The sequence below is a fragment of the Leuciscus leuciscus genome, assembly GCF_965113295.1.
Source record: "Leuciscus leuciscus genome assembly, chromosome: 12".
Taxonomy (NCBI): Eukaryota; Metazoa; Chordata; class Actinopteri; order Cypriniformes; family Leuciscidae; genus Leuciscus; species Leuciscus leuciscus.
In genome coordinates this window covers 8,456,140-8,478,863 of record NC_138736.1, presented here as the reverse complement: position 1 = coordinate 8,478,863, position 22,724 = coordinate 8,456,140, and the positions used below count along the sequence as shown (strand labels likewise).

Below are 22,724 nucleotides of genomic sequence, written 5' to 3'. Positions count from 1 at the left end.
TACTGGTTTGTACAAAACCTAAAATTGATATAATTATAATGAATAATTAGGGAATGTCAATGCATTAATTATATTATATATATTTTTTATATATATATATATTATATTAATTTAGTGAGTTTAAGTTCCAAATAAATTAACACAGGTCATTTTGACCCCTTTTATGAAGACCTAAAGTGATACAACATCTACAATTAATAATAATAAACATCTAAACCACAAAATATGCTGGTGAAAGGAGTAACACAATTCCTGACTAAACTTTGTGTCCCTAAAACAGTTCATGGTTAACCCGTGACACCCCATGTAATGGTAAAACCATCTTCACAGTAACTGATGAGCATGGAGATGGTGAGAACAAGATTAATGCCTTCCACAGAATCAATCACCAACAGGTCCGCCTTTACTGAAATTAGTTTTCATCCTCTCAAGCACATTATTTATTTATTTATTACTATCCCCACATTCTCAAGCCCCTTTTTCCTTTGAGGCCTGCCAGAATAATGGAAGTGGCGTTGAATTCTGACTACTTGTCACATGACATTAGACTTGATTTACGATGGCAACCACCGGACATATTAAGTAAGTCTTGGTGCAGATTGCATCTTTTATTGCTCTATTGCCAGCTTTAGTTCTCGCACTGGAACAGGTGGAAAGACATGGGTCACAGCGAGCTTCTGTTTTCACACATTGGGATGGATTCACATCTTTCTATTACTTATCTAGAATTCATTACTTTTCTCATTTACTCTCTTCACTTTCTGAGAGCAAGATCTTAAGATATTTTCCACAACGAAAATAGTTGTTTAGAGTTTTTTTACGCTTTCGCTGTATGAAACTATCATTTTTAAGACAGCTGTAAAAGCTTTGTTCAAATATTGAATACACTCTTCATTAACATCTTTTAAAATGAGTCTGTCGACTGATTCTTAGCCGAGGGTTTTCTCTACCACAGGAAAGGGATCTTTTTAATAATTATGTCCAATTAAACCAAAGCCGAGAAAAAAACATGTCAAAATGTTTAAATCTTGCCAGATTACACTAAAACAAACACAATTCTCACAAAGTTAAGCTCTACCGCAGATGTCGAGAAAAAGCTTGCAAGTATGGTGTGAAAAACAATTCTTATTATGAAATATTGCCGCAATGTGCCAAGTGCTGACATCTAAAAATCACAACAATCAACTAACTGATCCTTGTAAGTAAATGAACAAACTCATCTTGACATAGTTAAGTGTGATGAAATCAACCACACCATTGGAAATAATGAAATAATAATAGGGAAAATGTGACAATTACATAAATATTTATTTGCCGTTCAGTATTGGTTCAACTTAAAAATACTAGTATTGTTATAAAAAAGCTGCATTAAGATGCATTACATTTGCAAAATGAAGTTTTCTGTTTGTTTGTTTGTTTGTTTGTTAGTAAGGGAGGAAGGAAGGAAGGAATTTAAACTAAAAGCATTGTTGTTGTTTTTAGTTTTTATCTAAGATGAAATTTTGTACTGTAAAAGACATTGTCTTCGGTTCTTTGCCCTCTGTGAATCATTTTAATCTCCTACACAAAGTTATTAAAAATAGAGTCCACTTAAAGAATCTGAAGACATATATAAGAAAAGGCGTGCGGATCATTCTGTTCTTGTGAGAAAATAGCTCAAGCTTTTACAGAGTCGGTAGAAAACAGTGATTTTATATTTTTTGATCTCAGATTATTCCATCTATGAATTATTTAAAGACAAAAAAAAATGTATGCAGACGGTAATGAAGTCTTTCATACTCATTATTATTTATTTTTTTTACAATGTCATAAGACCACTTTATTAACATGTAAGCATTCACCATCAATAAATCATTAACGATTTTGATTGACAGTGGACATTTCTTGAAAATGAGGCACATGGTGACCTTTATCCCATCCCCATTTCATATTCACACCGATTTAATGATCTTGCATGTGCCTGACTAGAGCTGAAAAACTCCAAGACAGACCTGGAAATCTCCCAGATCAATATGATGGATGAACTATATAGTTACCAGACAGGAAATACTATAGCAGTAACTTGAAAGTGCACTCATGTACATGAGTTTAAAGCCAGACCTGCACAATGAGATTAAGTGTATAATAGCGTTTACCAGACATACTTAACCCTTGTAAGGCCCACTGTTGGAATATTACATCAATTTTAGCTCTACTAAAATAAATCTGCAGATGTTTTTTTTTTTTCTCTCTCTCTCTCTCTCTCTCTCTCTCTCTCTAAGACCACATTTACACAACTAATAGGTCATATTGTACAGCCTTGCAATGCTATTTGATGGAAGACTTTATGAATAGGCCTATTTACCTGGTCATGAACTCACACAACCTGCGAACTTGACTTGAAGCACATCCTCATGTTTTACTGGACTGGATAAATCAACATTCAAGTAAGTAAATTGATTTGAAATCATGATAAGTATTAGCATGATAAGTAGAGGACACAATAAACTAGCCAGACAGTATTGTGTGAATTCTGTGGCATGTGTGAATTCTTTCAAATGTGTAAGTATTATTGAGATATTGAAAGTATATTTTTATTTATTTTTTTAGAATGCCACCAGCCAGGAAACCGTATTATCTACAAAGTGTATGATGTCATTGATGCCGTACAAAATAGGAACAGTGATTTTTAAATGGATTCTGATACAAGTGATGAAGAAGAATGTGAAGATGCCTGTGAACTGGAAAAGGAAAATAAACAACCCAGTGACCGCCCATCTGATGATTACGTGGACATAATCCAACACACGCCAACACAATCAAGTCATGAAAAAGGATTTTATCAGTCCTAACTCTGATTTTTCAGGTCAAGATATCACCAATGATGCCGTCTCCCGTCAAACTCCCCTGGATTATTTCTGAAAATGTGTGTCAGAAGATATGAACAAAATAGAGGATGTTGCAGCAAGTGAAATGTCTGCCTCAGTTTCTCGGAGGACAAGAACTGCCTAAGGGACTATCATAAATGAATAGGCCTATGAACAGCTAAATCATGTAAATGCCAAAGTTTTCATTTAGTTCATAAGGTTTTGTAAATACAATCTGAACATATTTTTTTGTAATAAATTAGTATCCATAAAATATGACTTGTCCAATTATTAATATTGTGTGATTATATAGGCTACTGTTATTGATCTACATAAGCAGTACACACCCTGCAAATGAACCCTTAGATGTTCTCTACATTTGTTCAGACAAACACTGAGTGACATCACTGAAATTCTGCAACCCGACAGGCTAAATTTTGCATTACAACATTTCCCTAACAACTTACTAAAATGTAAAAAAAAAATAAAAACCCATCTATTTCATCATTAGAGACGTAAAAGGTGGAAACATTTTTTTTCTATATTTGGGTCTTTGAGGGTTAATGAGCGGAAGTGAAGCTACATAAACAGAACATGAGTACATAAGTAGAAAAGAAGATGATGGAGCCAGTCAAGCACTTCCCCCGTTGTTTTCCTACACCCATAATCTTTTTAAAGAATCACTCTCATTCTCTTTCTTATGTCTATCCCACAATGCAGCAATTGAGATGTCCATTTGAGTTAAAAAGCAATTCAGGCTCAAGTCAGCCCCATTAACGTATAGTGATTATCCGAGGGAATGGATCAGGATCGTGTAAGTAACAGAACAGGGGTGGTATCGAAAATGTCATTATAGATTAGAGCACTCATAAATATGCTATTAGGGCAAGCTGAAAAGAGCCTGGCAACCCCTGCATCACCCCGTCCCACTCTTTTATTTCCTTTCTTTTTAAGAGAAACAATTTGCACCTGGCAAAGAGGTCTGAAAGTCAAACACGGATTGATTTAAGATTCTTTAAGGGCATCATTGCAAGTTCAATACCCCCTTTCACCCTCGTCTTAGTATTAGATTTTGATCGGAAGTGCCACAAGAGTGCAGCTATAAATGAGTTCTTGATCCCCATCCAATGAACTTCCTAGATTAATCGAAAATTTCTATAACATTGGAGCGGGGAAGTCAAGTGCAAGGGCTTCTCACGGATATGGATTCAGCACTGTTTATCACTATCCAAATAAAGATCACCACAAAGGTTAATTGGTCCAAGTCTCTATGCCATTACATGGTAACAAAAAAACAAACAAAAAAAACAAAAAACAATAGGAGCTTACCCTCCTTAAACAAAGTCAGAGGTTTGGAAAACTAAGTCAAGTCCAAAGAAAAAAAGATTGGATTTTGACAAGCCAAATGGCCTAATAACAGTAATTCCCTTCTAGCTGGTCAAACAGAGGGGTTAAAAATGTGGTGTGAGACGTGATTAACTTCTTTTATGTTCGATCTCTCCGCTCGCCATTCATGTTTGATTGCAGACTTCAGTGGTAGAGGTTGATTTTGGGATCTGTGGTGTAGCACAGCGCCTGTCTCACACACAGTGGCGGCTTAATTGCAGATACTTAAGCAGATCAATCACTCCACTGCTTTATATTCTGCTCAGGCCCGGTGGCTGAGCATGGGTCAGGGTGACTTTAAAGCTCCAAAGTTCCAGTATTTTAATGACTGTGAATCATAAGAGAGCGAGAGAGAGAGAGGTGGGTGTGGAAAGAGTGTGCTCTCCCTCTGAAGTGACAAAACAAATCAGACTCCCAACCACTGAGTCCAGAGCTGGGAATTAGGGGTTGGGAAAGAAGAGACCAAGGCATGGGCAAAAGCTTTGACCTTCATGTGGTTTAATCCTGCTGGCTGTGGACTGTACTTAGAGTCTCCAATGCCTCTCCTGTTGAGTTTACCAATCACCAAATCACATTTATGGCCCTTAAGGAATGATTAAAGGTCAAAAGAAGAGGGGGAGAAATTAAAGCTGAAGAAAAAACGAAGTATTTTTAAGTTATCTCTGAGGGATTTCAAAATGGCACTTTGCAGCTTAAAGGAACACTCCACCGTTTTTTGAAATAGGACTTATTCACTTTCTTTCCTACATTTAGATAGGTGGGCAAATGCATTTTTGTCTCAGTGCATGCATTGTTTTAGTTTGACAGGGTCGGCGCTAGCTTAGCTTAGCACAATGAATGGAATCCTTTGTTGCCAGCTAGCATGTCCTGAGTAAAAGTGATACAAAAAATTAAAAAAACCCACCTAATTACTTCTTGTGGCCTGCGTATTCACAACAAGTACAAATAGTGATGCAGATTAACACTAGGCGATTTCCTTGGCAGATATTGACTTATATATTAAGGACTATATTAGGGGGAAGCACAGGCGAAGCACTGCTACTTGGGCGTGATATCTCTGCGCCCAAGTAGCAGTGCTTCACCTGTGCTTCCCCCTAATATAGTCCCAAGTCAATATCTGCATAGGAAATCGTCTAGTGTTAATCTGCATCGCTATTTGTACTTGTTGTGAATACGCAGGCCACAAGAAGTAATTAGGTGGGTTTTTTAAATTTTTTGTATCACTTTTACTCAGGACATGCTAGCTGGCAACAAAGGATTCCATTCATTATGCTAAGCTAAGCTAGCGTCGACCCTGTCAAACTAAAACAATGCATGCACTGAGACAAAAATGCATTTGCCCACCTACCTAAATGTAGGAAAGAAGGTGAATAAGCCCTATTTCAAAAAACGGTGGAGTGTTCCTTTAATCGGGCAAAAATAACCAACAGAAACAAGAAGAGAATGTTTAAATGACATCAAAACCGACCAACCACATTTAATTTGTTTGTTAATATGTTATTTAGGGCCAGTTTTATCTCAAATCAATCATAAAATAAAATACAAAAACCTCAAATAATTCAAATAATAGCACAATGGTTTAGTGTCGGTTTGTGCAAATCTTCAAAAAATATTATTATTATTATTATTATTATTAGTAGTAGTAGTAGTAGTAGTAGTATTAAATAAGTGAATAAACAAACAAATAGCACAATCAAACAAGTTTTTACCCAGTTTTTTATACAAAATGATAGACAGATCCAATATACTGTTACATAAAAACATGTGTTTCCTTTCTCAACTATTTATGTTCCAAAACTGACTGTGTTTACCTGAATACTCACCAAGATGGATATTATGTCATCATTTTGTGTGTATTCAACAGTTAAAGTGCAATTAGCCACGAAAAATAACTCAATTTGGTACTCGCGAGCTGTTTGTGAGTCAGCTCTATGTGCGCACCACTTATATAGATCAGTGGTGCACACGCTTTTGGTGTGAGTGTGAAACCTACGGGAATGACTCAAATTATGTGCAATGCCCGCAACCCGGTGCCGAAATTCAGGATCGAATGAAACGAGTGAATGAGAGGATGCGGGTGTGTGTCAATTTCCCATCAGAGAGAAGAGAGAGCAAGAACACACAGCTGTTATCAGTGTATTGATACTGCAAAAAATGAGTACTGGAATCGTTTTAGATATTTCAGTATCGATGCCTATAGAAATATCGATTTTTGACAAGACTAATTGGCATCATTAGTCAAATAAGTCAATAAATGAATAAACAAATAAACGGACAGATGAGCGAACACATAGCCAGATAAAAAAAAAAAATAATAAAAAAAAGTATACAAAATGCATTATAGGCTGGGTGGAGTATGCCATCTTCTCAAGCTGGTCATGCCACCTGCATCCTTTCACATTCACAAGTCCACTTTCTTTTCCACAACTCTCGTCTCTCTCCACTTTCATATTGTATAAAGGCATGAAAAAGCCATGAATAAAAATTATAAGAAAACAAATTATATAGGAAATAAAGCTCCAGGGCAAGCAATGATATGGTGATTGATGTAAGATGATGTCTATGTACATAGTTGTGCATACATTGTCATGGCAACAAATAAAAAAGAAAAAAAAAGAAAAAAAAAACACATGTGTTTGGTGGAGGAAACATGGCCAGGGCCCCAACGCAGCAGGAGGAGGAGTCTGAGAGGTTTGGAGAGGAACTGATTTCCATTGCGCCGTCATCCATTATTCATGAGATGCCCTTTGGCTCCACGGCACAGTCTTGTTAAATCTTGAGGAGGATTTTCTTTCTTTTTTTACCTCACTTTCTTTTTACAGAAAATACAATATAGACCCTGATTGAAAGAAATTGCCCTCTGGATGGAGCAGGCCTGGCCTCAATCTTTTTTTTTTTCTTTCTTTTTTTTCTCAATCATTTCTCCATCCTATGGTTATTGTCTGTCCCTGTTCTCTTTCTAAAACATGGTGCATAAAGGTATAAACATACACACATGCGACACCGTAAGAAGTGATGAAATTATTGGCCAAGTTGATTAATCTTCTAATATTTGGCCATTTTGACACTTCTGGCTGATAATAGAGTCTGTTTGACTGATCAACAGAAATGTTAGCTCTCTCTGTCAGTTCCAACATCTACCAACTGCCTCGAGAACGGATAATGTGGATTTTTGTTTTTTTCTACTAAAAATAAAAATGTCCTTTCCATGTAGTTACAATGTCTGGATCTTACAAGCTTCTAAAAGATTGAAGATTCCTTCAAAAGATCTGACTCAAAAGATCACTTGAGCGCATGAGCCTGCATAATAACCTTAAATTAAATCATTTAAACAATTTGGCTGCAGAAGAACCAAAACATATGCACAAGTTGTAAGGAGCACTTATGATGGAACTTGAAGCTTGAAATATTCAGTTCCAGTTTGTAGTATTTGCATTCCACATAGCAAAGTTATATGGGTTTGAAAAATGATTTACACTTTTTGGGTGTAAATTTGACTTTGCAGTCAGTTTGACTTCAAAAACAACCCTGTTACATCTTTATGACTATGTCCTCTATTCTCTCAATATATTAATAAGCTCTACAAGTGCAAGCATTTAACAAACGTAATCTAGCCCTCTGCTTTTAAGAGATATTTGAAGGATAATCGGAAACGCACTTCTGCTATTGCTCGGTCACGGCTTTTGTTAACATCAAATCCTGGGCAAACTAAACAACATATCAAAGATAGTGATTAAAGCAAACACAATGGTTGCAGTACTTAAAATGTAATCAAATTTCCTCTCATTCAAGAAAATGAAATGAGACCGCATGCAGCAAAAAACACCCACTGAACACAGTATTTCTAAAATGAACACAAATAAGCCTGACATCAGCAGGAAATGAAATGAACATGAAAGAGGCAGACATATTGAGTCGCAGACCCTCACTGAGATCACTATTAAAATAAGCCTTTTCCTCCACAATTGTAATGGCTACAATCACCTTCCCTTTCTGCATTTGCCTTTGCTAAGTCAAGTTAAAATTATAATAATAATGAAAAATTACAGAAACAATAAATAATAACAAGTATTTCTTTATCTACCTCACTGTTATCGCCCATTCACCTGGATTTGTAGTTAACAGGAGGAAAACAAATTAGCTTCCAAGGTCACTCGTGGATGCAGCTGTGTAATTGAGCTTTCCCAGAGGATCCATAAAAGAGGGCCATAAAGAGGATCCATTGCTATTTTACCAGAGATAACAGAATCACATTGGTGTGGGCTGGATAGGGCAGTGTGTTCGGACATTTGTGTGTAGGTAAGTGGGTGTGTGAGGGTATATTAATCTGTTTTATACACACATATATGAAATTGTTAAAAAATGTATGACACAGCTTATATATATATATTTACAATACATCACCATGACATCAGTATATACCATATCCCTACTCCCCTTTTAGGCATAATTTAAGTCTGATTTTGTTCTTAACTGCCTGTGCTGATCTTCACTGGATAATCAAAATGTACAGATATCATTAAACCTATTTGGGAGTGATGGTACATTTTGTTTTGCCAGGTGTATCATTTGAAGAATCAAGCAAAGAAAAGAAGCTAAAGGAGTTTGAAATAAATCAATGAATCAGTGAGTAAATGAGTCAATTAATCAACAAATGAATGAACTAATGCATGATTTTTTAGGAAAAAAAATGTCAATATCAAATGATCAAAACAAAACACAAAACAAAACTAAACTAGAGCTGCGTGCACTCTAAAAACTCCTGGGTCAAAAATAACCCATAATGGGTTATTTTTGACCCAACTCCTGGGTTATAAAGGGACCAACTAATTTATGGGTTATTTCAACTCAGAAAATTGGGTTATGCTTTTTGACCCAAATTATGGGTTAAATACCTGACCCAAATGTTGGGTTTAAAAAAACCCAACATCTGGGTAGAAATAACCCAAAAATTAGTTGGTCCCTTTTTAACCCAGGAGTTGGGTCAAAAATAACCTAACTTGGGTCACTATCCCAGTATGCCTTATTTCAGAAAATAAAACTTTGTTTTACATTATATTACACACTTCAAGCACTTTTACATTTTTATTGCATTAAATAAAAATCTATAAGGAAAAAACACACACTTGGACATGTTTATTTTCATATTTATTTTAGGTCACACTGTAATAACAATATTAGAAATAAAAAATAGAAAAATAAACAACAATTCTCAGAAGCGCCTCAGGAATTTAAGCCTGGGGCCAACTTTGGGGACAAGATTTTTGATAGTGTCCTCATCAAAGAGAAGAAATGCCTCCTCATCTATCTGAAAGACAGAAAACAAGACAACATGAGTATTGTTAATAAGTCGGGACAATTGTGAACCACTCACCAGACACTCTTTCATTATCAAGCTAACAAATAATCACTTTTAAAGGCACAATATGTATTTTTTTTTATTTAAAAATATAAAAAATCACTATATCTATGTTATATATTTTTTAAAGTTGTGTATTTACATTATCCCGACAGTTCCAATTAATTTCTAAATCCAGAGAAATTAATATTTTAATTCGACGACACGGACCGTGTCTTTATTTCCGTTTTGTCGCCGTCAATGGCGTCATATCCGTGTTGTCTCTGGTTTCCGCTCGTGCTGCCATGGCAACCAGAGCTATGAACGAGCCCTCTGATAGTAACCAAACTGACGCGGACAACTGTGTAGTTCGCAATGTCTATTTGCACGCTGTTGTTGTTTCGTTCAAACATTATGGACCATGGCAAGCAGACTTTGGATAAAAAAGGAGAACTAAACCGAGAATCAATATCAGCGCGGTGTTTTCGAGATGTCGAGAGCTCCCATGGACACTATATAAACGAGAGCTCCACGTCCGAGACTTCGACAACTCCTACATGTACTTTATTAAACAGGTGAGCACATTTACATAAAACTAATCAAGGTTATATAGTTCAACAATGATAAAATGTTGATCTAGCTTACTGCTAGTCTCATACAGACAAACTAACGTTAACACATACATTTCAACACATTCAAATGCAGTTTAGTGTGATAGTGTAATGTTAGACCGAGTGAAACAGCGCTGCGTTACCTCTCAAGTTTAATTTGTCTAATAAACTGACCTGTGAGTAGTAATTCTGCGTGTAGTTCGGTAGAATGAAATGTCCATATTCCTTTTATATCCGCGGGACTCGCATCGCGTGTGGAGCTGATAGCTGTCTCTTAGCAATCCCGAACTGCTTCATATCACAGTCATGATAAAAGCATCGATGTATTCAGTCATCCATATACATTATTAGATCGGTCGGCTTGACGTTGACGACAAAATCCATAATTCATAGCAAATGTTGCGTCATCAATCTACGCCTTTGTTATTGTAAATAGGTTAGCGACCCCTAGTGGAGAAAAAATCCCATATTGTGCCTTTAAGGTAATGCAGTGGCTTTTTTTTTTACTTTTTTTTACATGGCCCAAATTGCTAGTTAACTAATGTGGTTCTTTTGCAGCATTAACATTACCCATTTTGTGTGAATGACATATTTTCTTTCATTAAAAAGTGTAATGACAGCCCATTCTTATGCATAACAGCTTAAAGACAAGGCACAATAATATTTTTGGGTTGTGCATACCCCACTGTCGAAGAAGTTGTGACTCACAAAATCTTGCACTGACACATTTAAGTCTTACTAAAAAAAAAATGTAGGTATAGAGAGATGATATAAGGGCAATAAGAGTAAAATGCTCACCTCTAAAATTCTCTGTCAGCTCAGACAGCTGCCACTCAGTTAGCTTATCAGCGACAAAACTGTCCATTCAAAATGACCTGGAGAAAACATAGCAATATAGAGGTTAGCAACAATTTGAAGACTTGACCCGCTTCTTTAACTCTCACTACTTCAGCCAGTAAAGCACTGTATGATATATGATAAGCACGGCACAGCTGGTAAACATAACTCAACTATTGTGTTGCCTCGTCGCTCTGTAGCCGCGGCTATGGGGCTCGCACACCGGACGAGAAGCGCCACGTCGCGTCTAGGACAACTCGAGGTATCGCTCACCGGACGTGCACTCTCTCAAGGGGCTCGCACACATTTACATTTACATTTACATTTAGTCATTTAGCAGACGCCCTTATCCAAAGCGACTTACAAATTAGGACTAAGTTCAGCGAGTCATCATAAAGAGGCAAAAGCAACAACAACGCAGGAAGTGCTCAAAATACGAAGTTCTGGTATTATTCAGAGTAGCATAAGCCTGATAAGTGATGTTTCAAAGGGAAAGGATTTTTTTTTTTTTTTTTTTTTTTTTTTTTTGTTAGGTTAAGTGCTCACGGAAGAGATTGGTTTTCAGCTGTTTTTTGAATGTTGTCAGGGATTCTGCATTCCGGATGAGGGTGGGGAGAGCGTTCCACCAGCATGGAACTGTAAATGAGAATGTTCTGGAAAGTGATTTTGTGGCTTTCTGTGATGGAACCACGAGACGTCGCTCGTTGACCGATCGTAGGTGTCTGGTAGGGATGTAGACTCGTAGGAGTGAGTGAAAGTAGGAGGGAGCTGAGCCTGTGATAGTTCTGTAAGCAAGCGTCAGTGCCTTGAACTTGATGCGAGCAGCTAGAGGTAGCCAGTGCAGAGAGATGAACAGAGGAGTGACGTGGGCCCTCTTGGGCTCGTTGAAGACAAGACGAGCTGCAGCATTCTGGATCATCTGTAGGGGTTTGGTCGCACATGCTGGGAGTCCAGCCAGAAGGGCATTGCAGTAGTCAAGCCTAGAGATGACCAGGGCCTGGACGATAAGTTGTGTTGCATGCTCAGTTAGGAAAGGCCTGATCTTCCTGATGTTGTGCAGTGCAAACCTGCATGATCGAGCTGTCTTTGAAATGTGATCTGTGAAGGTCAGCTGGTCATCAAACGTTACTCCAAGATTTCTGACCGATCTTGATGGGGTGATTAATGATGACTCTAGCTGGATGGTGAAGTCGTGCTGTAGAGACGGATTGGCAGGGAGGACGAGAAGCTCAGTCTTTGCCAGGTTGAGCTGCAGGTGGTGTTCCTTCATCCATGTGGAGATGTCCGCCAGACAGCTTGAGACCCGTGCAGCTACTGTGGGATCATCTGTGAGATAGCACACCGGACGCGAAGCGCAGCGCCGCGTCTTTAAAATTCGAACACATTATTCTCTATGAGTGTAACGGACACACACACACACACACACACACACACCGGCGGTCTGTCCGCGGCACCCAGCAACGGCTCAGGACCGTGTTCAAAATCGCGTCCGGTGTGCGATAATGTTACCTCGAGTTGTCCTAGATGTTGTCGTGATAGCCGCGGCTACATGCCAACCACAGAATTACCACGGCTAACGCTAGTCTCAACGTAGCAACGTATTTTTTTTTTTTAGCAAATGGTGCTAAACTAGCAACAGGGACATGGACACAGAAAAGTTAACATTAACGTTACATCAACACTGAAAATACTCTCTTTGTCTCTTACCTTGAATATAGATGAAGTTGCACCGATGAAGCACAGGCCAAAACGGATCGAGCGCGAAGCGACGGTTATTTCAAACGACTGTTGTGAGAAAATTCCAGAACAACTGCGAGAGAGAGAAAGCCAACCCTATAACCCAGAACATGGGTTACTCTTTAAAAAATAACCCAGAAACCCAAACAACCCATTAATTGGGTCAAAATATTAGCCCTATAACCCAGAAAATGGTTACTCTCTGAAAAAATAACCCATAATTTTAACCCAACACAAATAACCCAGAAAATGGGTTGAAGAAATAACCCAGGAGTTTTTAGAGTGTGATTAATCGTTAAAAGATCACGATATCGGTTCAAACACCCATGCGATCTTATTGCTAAATGACAATGATTCGGCTATGTGTCTATTAAACCTTTGACAACTACAATCACAGCGAACAGTCAAATCTGCGTTGGTGCTGCCGCTAACCCAGAAAGAGCAGTTGTCATGTCTAGGTATGGCACAGCTTCACAAACTCTTTTCAACCACACAGCATCATTATTTCCGTGTTACAATCATTCAAATTATCACATAAGTACTGGCATAAATGTTTATAGTTCAGATATATGGTCTCTGGTAGATATCACAATAGACTAAATCACCTTTTGAAAGTAACTTGACACTTCAAATAAAGAATGCATTAATTACATTGTTACACCAGTAGGTGGCGACAAGTGACGACAAGTGGCTGTTATATATATATTCTATTTATTTATTTTTTTGTCATTGAATCTTTGATTCGTTAAAAAAATACTGATTCTTCCAGTAATTAAACAATTGAAGTCTTTATGTGTGAGTCATTGAATCATTCATTCAAAACGATAAAAAAAATAAAAATAAAATAAACTGCAGTTAACATTTTGTCAGAACCTCTAATGAAGTACGCTATTTTGTTTAGTTGTCTATTCTGAATCGTGGGAGAATCATGATCTCTACTTAAAAAAAAAAAAAGAAAAAAAAGTGATTCTCAATTTATCCAGAATCATGCAGCTCTACAAAAAAAACAAAAACAAAAAAACAACCAAAACAAAAACACCTGACAGATGACATGTGATTCAAATAGCACACCCCACAGTTCCCTGTTTTTTTTTATATATATATATTTTTTTTTATATTATTCATTTTGCATGTTCATGTGCTCTCGAGTCAATCTATTCACCGTCAAGAGTTTTGCCTGTGGACACTTGTGCCATTCATAATCTTGAAATGAGTGTGCTGCGTGTTTATTTTTGACTGAAACTAATTCTCCCACTGAGCCTTTTTCTATTTGCAGTGACAGAATGGATCACAGGCATCAACTGTTTTTAATGCTAAACAGATCACAGCATTAAAGCATTCAGATTCAGGGCCTCTATGTGCCGTCCTGTGCTGCTGGATAAGTAGAAAATACAAGTTTCACATAGGACTCAACTGAGGCCTTCAGGAACCGCTTTATCACCAAATGACCTCATAGGGAAAGAGCCTGCAATGACTCAAGATCTGGAGGTTAAGAAGCAGGCAAATATAAACAAACTTTGACAGCGTTTCACCCTGAAGAGAATACAATTACTGTACTGGAGAAGAAGTCAAGATTTTCATTGTACTTTGTAGACTTGTATGACAATAAATTTGACTTTGACCTGATTTGATTTGATTATGTTTAAGTCCAGTAAACATTGCTTATCTTCCTGTCCTCAACACATTTTTCTAAATCCAAATTTATCTAAATTCAAAATTCTCACAAAAAGTTGTTTCTTTGTGTCGTTATCGTTATAGTTGTGGCTCGAACTCTGCAATTATTTTAAATTTAGAAAATAAAATAAAACTTGTTTTCATTTTTTTTTTCACTATCCTCACAGTTATCATCCTTTGTTTAAATGGGCCTTAACTACATTCACAGTTATATATAATAATAATAATATAATCACACCACAATGCTATGCCACATCAAACACACAACAGTACTCCAGTTCAGAACAAGAATTTTGTGTGGATTTACTGAAGACCCATCAAGCCATCTGATGAATGGAGAATTATCTGAACAAATGAAGACTCTAGCCAGTAGATTAGCTTGGCTGATATTAGCCTTTCTTTCAAGGCCACACCATTGTCCAGTAATGGCCACACCACTGATGCACACTCATGACGATATGTTAAACATTCCCCATGTTTAACATATCGTACCTGTAAAGCCAATGGCAAAGCATTTGACAATGTCAGCACACAGCTTCCAGTCAATAGCTCACAGTCACTCAAGGCTGAATAAGAAATAGCAAGCTGAGAAAAATGGATTGTATGCTGTTACGTAACAGTGCTGTTCACATTTCATGCACATGCTAATGGTAAAATCCAATCTGACAGGGCAGTAAACACCCTTGAACACATTCTCACATACACACCCACACAAACAGACAGAAACACACATTTACTCTGGATTATCACTAAAGACCGGACTGCAAACCCATATGTGGTTCCTCCCTACCACAAATAAGAGTGATTAGCCTATTTCCTTCCACATAGCTGGACATATCTCAGTAGCGTGGTAGCGTCACCACTTCAAGTAGCGAAGCTATTTTATTGATTATGTAGTTCACAGACAATATTTCATTATACAATTATACTTTTCCCCTGAAATATTCCATATTTACCCTCACCGGCCACTTTATTAGGTACACCTGTTCAAATGTTCGTAAACGCAAATATCTAATCAGCCAATCGCATGGCAGCAACTCAATGCATGTAGCAGATGATTTGCCGAAGTTCAAACTGAGCATCAGCATGGGGAAGAAAGGTGATTTAAGTGACTCTAAATGTGGCGTGGTTGTTGGTGCCAGACGGGCTGGTCTGAGTATTTCAGAAACTGCTGATCTACTGAGATTTTCACAAACCACCATTTCCAGGGTTTACAGAGAATGGTCCAAAAGAGAGAAAATATCCAGTGAGCGTCAGTTATGTGGGTAAAAATGCCTTGTTGATGCCAGAGAAGAATGGCAAGACTAATTCAAGCTGATAGAAAGGCAACAGTAACTTAAATAACCACTCGTTACAACCGAGGTCTGCAGAAGAGCATCTCTAAACACACAACACATCAAACCTTGAAGCAAATGGGCTACAGCAGCAGAAGACACACCAGGTGCCACTCCTGTCAGCCAACAACAGCAAACTGAGGCTACAATTCACACAGGCTCACCAAAATTGGACAGCACAAGATTGGAAAAACGTTGCCTGGTCTGATGAGTCTTGATTTCTGCTGCAACATTCAGATGGTTGGGTCAGAATTTGGCGTAAACAACATTGAAACATGGATCCATCCTGCCTTGTATCAATGGTCCAGGCTGCTGCTGGTGGTGTGATAGTGTGGCACATATTTTCTTGGCACACTTTGGGCCCCTTAGGACCAAGTGAGCATCGTCTAAACGCCACAGCCTACCTGAGTATTATTGCTGTACTCATCTTCTGATAGCTACTTCCAGTACACTCTTGAACATGGGCTAGATTTAGGGATGCACCGTAATGACAATTCTGGGCCGAAACCGAAAATTGTGGATGCACTTGGCCGAAAACCAAAACTGAAAATTACTTTTTAAAATTCTTTTTTAATAAATATTAATTTCTTATTTTTACATATTTATGAATAACTGTATTAATATTACACTTTTTTAAATTTAGTAATTTTGTTGAATCTGAAATTGAAAAATACAAGCCAATCAAATATCAATATATTATATTACATTCAGTTCTATGCAACAGAATCAGATTTAACAGATCATTTTTTTGACCAATTATAAAATAAAGAAAAAAGTAGGCTATAGTCCTACAAAGCTATTCATATAAGAGCATGTGAGCAGTTAGCGGGAAGCGGATCAATGAACGAGAGGATAGCGGCATTTTACCAGCGTTGCCCAGCACGGCTATACCACACCATGTTACATCACAGTAGGGCTATTCACCTTATTCTGCGCCCGTTCTTTTTCCCATGATTCATAGCGGTTTCAACTGACTAAACGGTTTTGTACTTCCGGTTGAAGTGTTTGTTTACATAGAATGTTAGTACTAGCGTAAAGGCTACGGTGATCGTTTGTAGTTATTAAAAGTAGTAGATAGGGCCGTAGTACTCGAGTCCGGTCTTGGACTCAAAACCGTTTTTCTATGGTCTCGGACTTGTCTCAGACTCGCTCGCATTCGGACTCGGACTTGTCCCGGTCTCGGCCACTGGTCTTGCCAAATATGGCTTTTGGTCTCGACCGAGTCCAGGTGTCTTTATTATGTTCCCAGTAAGCACACATACGTCGCCGCGATATTAAAACAAAATATTATTGGAGGGAAAGTGAAACACTGGCCACCTAATAATGTGCGTTGCGATGGGCATTTCGGCTCTTTTTCATGAGCCGGTGTTCCGACGATTTGTGCTGCCTTGTCGAAAAATGCTACTGCGAATCGATCACAGAGAATGTCATTCATTCTCTATTGTTTCCATAATGGTGTAAAACTCACAATATTATGAGATCGTTATTTCATTTAAAACAGGGTAAGTGTATGGGGTGCATATTTTAATATTTTAAATGAACTAGCAATTATCACATTTGATATAACAAGTAAAAATTACATTATTGTATATTATATGAAATACAATTATAATAAAATTCTAAGTTATGACTACTATATACTGTACTGTTTTTATTTTAAAACGATGTGAAAAGTAAACATTTCGGCTCGTTTGACTCAGCTCACTGAAAAGAGCCGGTTCTTTTGACTCACAAACGGCTCTTTAAAAAATAAATCTTTAAATAAATTCACTGAAAGTCCACCGCTAGTGCAACGTGAATATTCACATTTTTAATTGTCCATAACAACCCGAAAACTTGCCTGCTTGCCTTGCACATCTAATTAATGGGCAAAGTTTTCCGACTTTTTTTCTTATGCTTCAGTTTTAACGCAGCTAACCACTCTAAATGTTTACTTTATTGAATGTATCTGATACGGAACCGGACATGGGCATTATCTCCTTCTTATCTTATGCTTGAAACACTCAGTTTCTAAAAAGTTTGAAATCTTCTTTGAATTGTTAAAACAACCAACAACAGCACATGAGGAGCTTGCCTTGAACTCATTCTCTCGCTTCTAGTAAGGTCAAGCGTTACGAACCGGAAGTATAGGCAACCAGAGTCGTCGTTATGGCAGCGCGCATTGTTTAGAGCAGAATAAGGTGGATTGCAAACAGAAACAAGTCTACTACAGAGAAATGTCATGCCAGCACATTATTTGAGCATATTTTACCGGTGATGGTGAACAGTACATGAGTGAAGTGTCCGCTTCCGCACACACAGAGCGGAGCAAACCGGGTGCCGGTACAGACTTACCTGCTCGGCCAGAGTCGCTTCAAAGTTGTGCATCTTCGGAAGCGGTGCCACACGCAAAGTTACAAAAAATGCTGTGCAAGAGTGAAACCTGACGGCTGAACACTGAGAGACAGGGTGGCATATATTTGTGGCCTTATTTCTCTTTCCGACAAAAACTGAAAATGCCATTTTCGGGCAATAATTTTCGGCCGGCCGAAAAAAAGAAGTATAATAAATATAAAAAGATAACAAGCTACTTTTACTATGTAACGTGAAGGTGTAATGAACTGCACAATGGCTGTAGATTTAATAGTAAGTACCTCTTTTGCCAAAAATAGTCTCAGAGATGAAGGCAGCAATAGCAGTGGGGTGGAAAACACTAGCTGAGTCCTCTCTGAAACACAGTGACATCCATTTACCTATTGCTACCCGAGTTTGTGTATAATAAAGGGGCCACTGACAGTGCAGTGTGCATCCTCTACTACAGATATTGTTTTTTGATATTTACTCTTTTAGAGCTTTTTCAGACCTATGCAGCAGGGGCCTCTCTCCCATAGCCTCTTTTTTTTTTTCATATTTTGAGGGATGTGAGAGAAATGGCACAACATGAAAATAGCAAACCAGTAAAACACACAGACGACGTCTGTATGTGTCGGAATCCCTCCGGTCCGGCCTCAAACCGAGCGTGAGTATCTGTTTGTTTACACGAGTTTGCGTGCATAAGCAAAGACGCTTCCACGGAGCTTGGGAAAACGCTATACAATGTCTTCTGCCCACCTGAAGATTGACATTTATGGTGTTTATGAGTCATAATTTCAATGTTTAGTACATTACGTATTAGAGTTAGCGATTCCGCTCTGTCGCTTCTCTGTGATGTCGCAGCTTTATGAAGATGGATTCAAACGGATGGATTGTGGGTGGGGAGGGGGGATAGGTTTGATAGAGCTATCTGCTTAGGAGCAGCTGAACGCACCGGCTTTATGAGAGCTTACCCCCCTCCTTCTTGAAGCTCTCGGCACACAGGCCCCCGATGATAAACGAGGAAGCCGCCACGCAAATGTCAACAGTAAACCCGAGACGGAGTTGTCAGACTTAGCCAAATAAAAAGAGGAGGGTAGAGAGACATTAACCTGCTGTTTACAGGAAGAAGGGCTTGTCCAGACAATGCTAATGCACCATGCAGCAATACATCAACATCCTCAACATGTCAAGCTAACGGCTTGACGCCACCCCAGGGGACCAAAAAACGGAAAAAGGGCAAAGGTGCACAACCGAGGGATTCGGAAACATGCCCCCTCGGAATTACTGTTGCATTATTGCCTGTAGTGAAGATAGTTTCTCTGTGCCAGCCCAGTGGTTATGATCAGTATCACAACAGATTATTAGATCTTCTATCATCCATCTACATACCCATCATGCCTCGAGAGAGAATCTAGGATATTAGCATATATCCAGCACAGAAATATGAACTGATTACCATCTGCCCTCATTGCTTTCAGCAAGTCAAAGGTTTGCTAGCATGCTCGCACATAAATCATGCTAGAACCTTAACATCCAAATGACAACACATTACATTACATGAGATTAAAGGTGAAGTGTGTAATTTATGCAGCATTAGTGCTACAGAACAGAATTAAAATGTATACCTGACATGAATTTCCAGGCTGACTTATCTGGACCCTGGTTCCAAATATATTTAACAGTTTCAGCTGCTGAACAGTTCTAGTACTTTAATATCATAAATATTTAGAAAAATTGCAAGCTATGAGAAATTCAATTAAATATTAATTTTAGAAATGTACTTTTTGAGATGGGATTAATGCAAATCCAATAACTGGCCTCAACTACAGTACATATTACACATTAAATACTGAACATTGACACAAATTTCACAATTCAATTAGATTTGCTATTTCAATAAGCTTGTGATTCAATTCGATATCGATTCATTGGGGACTATCAGGTACAGTACATGGCAACTTTCATCAAGAAAAAATTAAATAAAATCTCTAACTACTATCTAATGCTGTAAACTATAGAGGGAACCACAGTTGGTACATAAGGAAGTTTTCTTAATATTATAATAATAATAAATTATAATTATTATGATAATTATGTTACAGTAAAATTTTAATGACTTAATTATGTTTCTACTTGTTTTGTTTTTAAATGAACATTGTAATGGTGGCTATCACAACATGATTGATTTATTCAAAAATAAATGTACATATTTAAGAACAGGTTGAGTAAAAATGAATGTAAAAAGAAATATAGTGCATACATTCAGCAAAATGCTTCTCTCTAGAGTTTCCTAGCTGACTAACGTCTTTTGAATGGCTTTTCCAAAGTAAATGTAATTACATTACATTATTTACAAGCTGTTTTATCGACAGTCACTGATTAAGTGATTACAAGAGACATAATACGGATTTCAGTAAGTTGTCTTTTACCTTGTGATGTTAATTCATGTTTATTTCGTGCTGTAACTAGTAGTAAAGCGGAAGAGTTGACAAGTTAGCATAGATGCTATACAGTTTGTTTGAATAAAATGGTCAGAATTTGAAATCTTTGTTTCATTTCAAATATTTAATTAATCTATTTTTCTAAAATACTAGTGACAAAACTCAGAATGTGCATCTTTAAACTACACATTTAGTCAGTACAACTAGTCAGTAACTACAGTGATTTAAAGGGATAGTTCAAATCAAAATTCTGTTATCGTTTACTCACCCTTGTGTCATCCCAAACCCGTATGACTTTCTTTCTTCTGCGGAACACAAAGGATATTTAAAAATAAAATGGTGCTGACTGTATGGAGAAAAAAAGAAAATAAACTACACTAATCTTGTGATAAAACAGACATAGAAACTGAGTCTTTCAATTACACAATTTCCAGATGTGAAAAAGTTGTTAAACTGACAAAGGATAAAGAAAATACAGAAATAAAAGACTTTGTATCCTATAGTGTATTACTTGGAGAAAATGTTTGAAGGAGTTTGTAAGGTAATATTGCTGAATCCAAAAGTGCTTTGGCTTGTGCTATCATCTATTTTACTCTTTCATCAGAAGAATGAATGCTTGAGTTGTGGGGATAGAAGATAGACTGGTATACCCTGTGGGTATTAGTGTGGGGAGACACAAGAGATCATAATCTCTCTTCTCAGAGTTCTTCTTGATTGGATTTTGTCCAGAGCTTATTCTTTGGTGCGCATGCATGATATATCATTGGTTTCTTGCTCTTCCTCAGTGTTTTCTGTCTTCGTTCGGCTTCATTGATTTATATTTTTTATGTAACATCTCGTACTCTGAGGAAAGTCAGAACGAGCTGAAGTGAATCAACTGTGATACATATTAAAGTGATCAATCACCCAGACCGTATGGATCCGCTGTGTGTGAGTCTGCGTATGAGACAAATGAAAGATTGCAGTCTAGAAAGAGCGCACAGAGTGACAGAAAGAAAGAAAACTCAAGACCCTTGAGTTATGTCAGCTGAGTGAGTGATCTGTTCGCCAGTGAAAGCATCAGCAGACGTAAAATGAGCAGGCTTAAAGAAGGACAAGTGCCATTTAAAACTGAAGACCCTTATAACAAATCAAATACAATCTACATCCAGCTGAGACACACTGCAGGTGCACACAAGAGCACAAAACAGGAAGAAGAAAACGGAAAAGGTGGGTAACAGAGGTGAACAAATGATTTTAGTTGAAGCTGCAAGATAATCTAGAATAAAATACAACATTCCACATTATCACACTTACTGAAAAAATAAACAAAATAAAGTAAATAAAATAATAAATACATACATACATACATACATATACATACATAAAATATGGCCTTTAAGTACTAACAATACAAAGTACCACCACAAACATTTACTGAAGTTACCTACATCTCTGACAAAATCATCTTACTAAATCTCAAATTGGGTCACTATTATGCTTTTGGCAAACTCCAGGCATGCTTTTACATGGCTCTTTTTCTGATCCTCTGTTATACCACCCCATACAGTGCACAGTTATGTAAAGCTCTTGATAGGTTTGACTTAACTCCACTGGCTTCCTTTAAAAATGTAAAAAAATAAATAATAAAAAACTTTTTAAAACTTTATATGTAACCCACTTAAGGGGTTTTAATATTCATTAAAACATCTGTCCTTCACATTCACATACTGAATAATAAGCCCTTAATCTTAATCATTGAAATTGGGGAAGGTACAGATGACAAATCGGTAACATATCGGTTATTGGCCTGGTGTTGTGTAAATATATTGTTTTAATTAAAATGACCTCTGCCAGTTGAAGATAATCTTTAAATTATAATATAATACCTACAATTATAATTTAAAATACTAATTTAATCAAATTTATTTTGAACATCTGAAATGGTTGATTTTTGAGTAATATGTATAAGTTATAAAAAATTGTATAACACTTTAATATCAACTATTAACATGGAGATATTTAGCTATCTATTAGTATCAGAACATTAGTAAAAACTTTGTATTATTATTATTATTATTATTATTATTATTATTTGCATTATACTGATTCATCCTATACTTACTACTATATTAGACACCATTTTTATTCTTTCTACCAATACACATCTATGCTGCCCAAAATAAACCAGTTGAAGGCATCAAGTA

At 37.2% G+C, this 22,724-nt stretch overlaps 1 protein-coding gene and 1 long non-coding RNA gene across 2 annotated transcripts in view; both read right to left on the bottom strand.

Moving 5' to 3' along the window:
- csmd2 (CUB and Sushi multiple domains 2) overlaps positions 1–22,724 on the bottom strand; it is a 324,493-nt gene that overhangs the window by 159,188 nt on the left and 142,581 nt on the right. The gene's annotated exons all lie outside the window — the stretch shown is intronic.
- Positions 8,993–13,037, bottom strand: LOC309511795. Its single transcript, XR_014210760.1, has 3 exons — positions 12,726–13,037; positions 10,980–11,056; positions 8,993–9,540 (listed from the first exon to the last, which is right to left on the bottom strand). It is a non-coding gene; the product is annotated as an uncharacterized lncRNA (long non-coding RNA).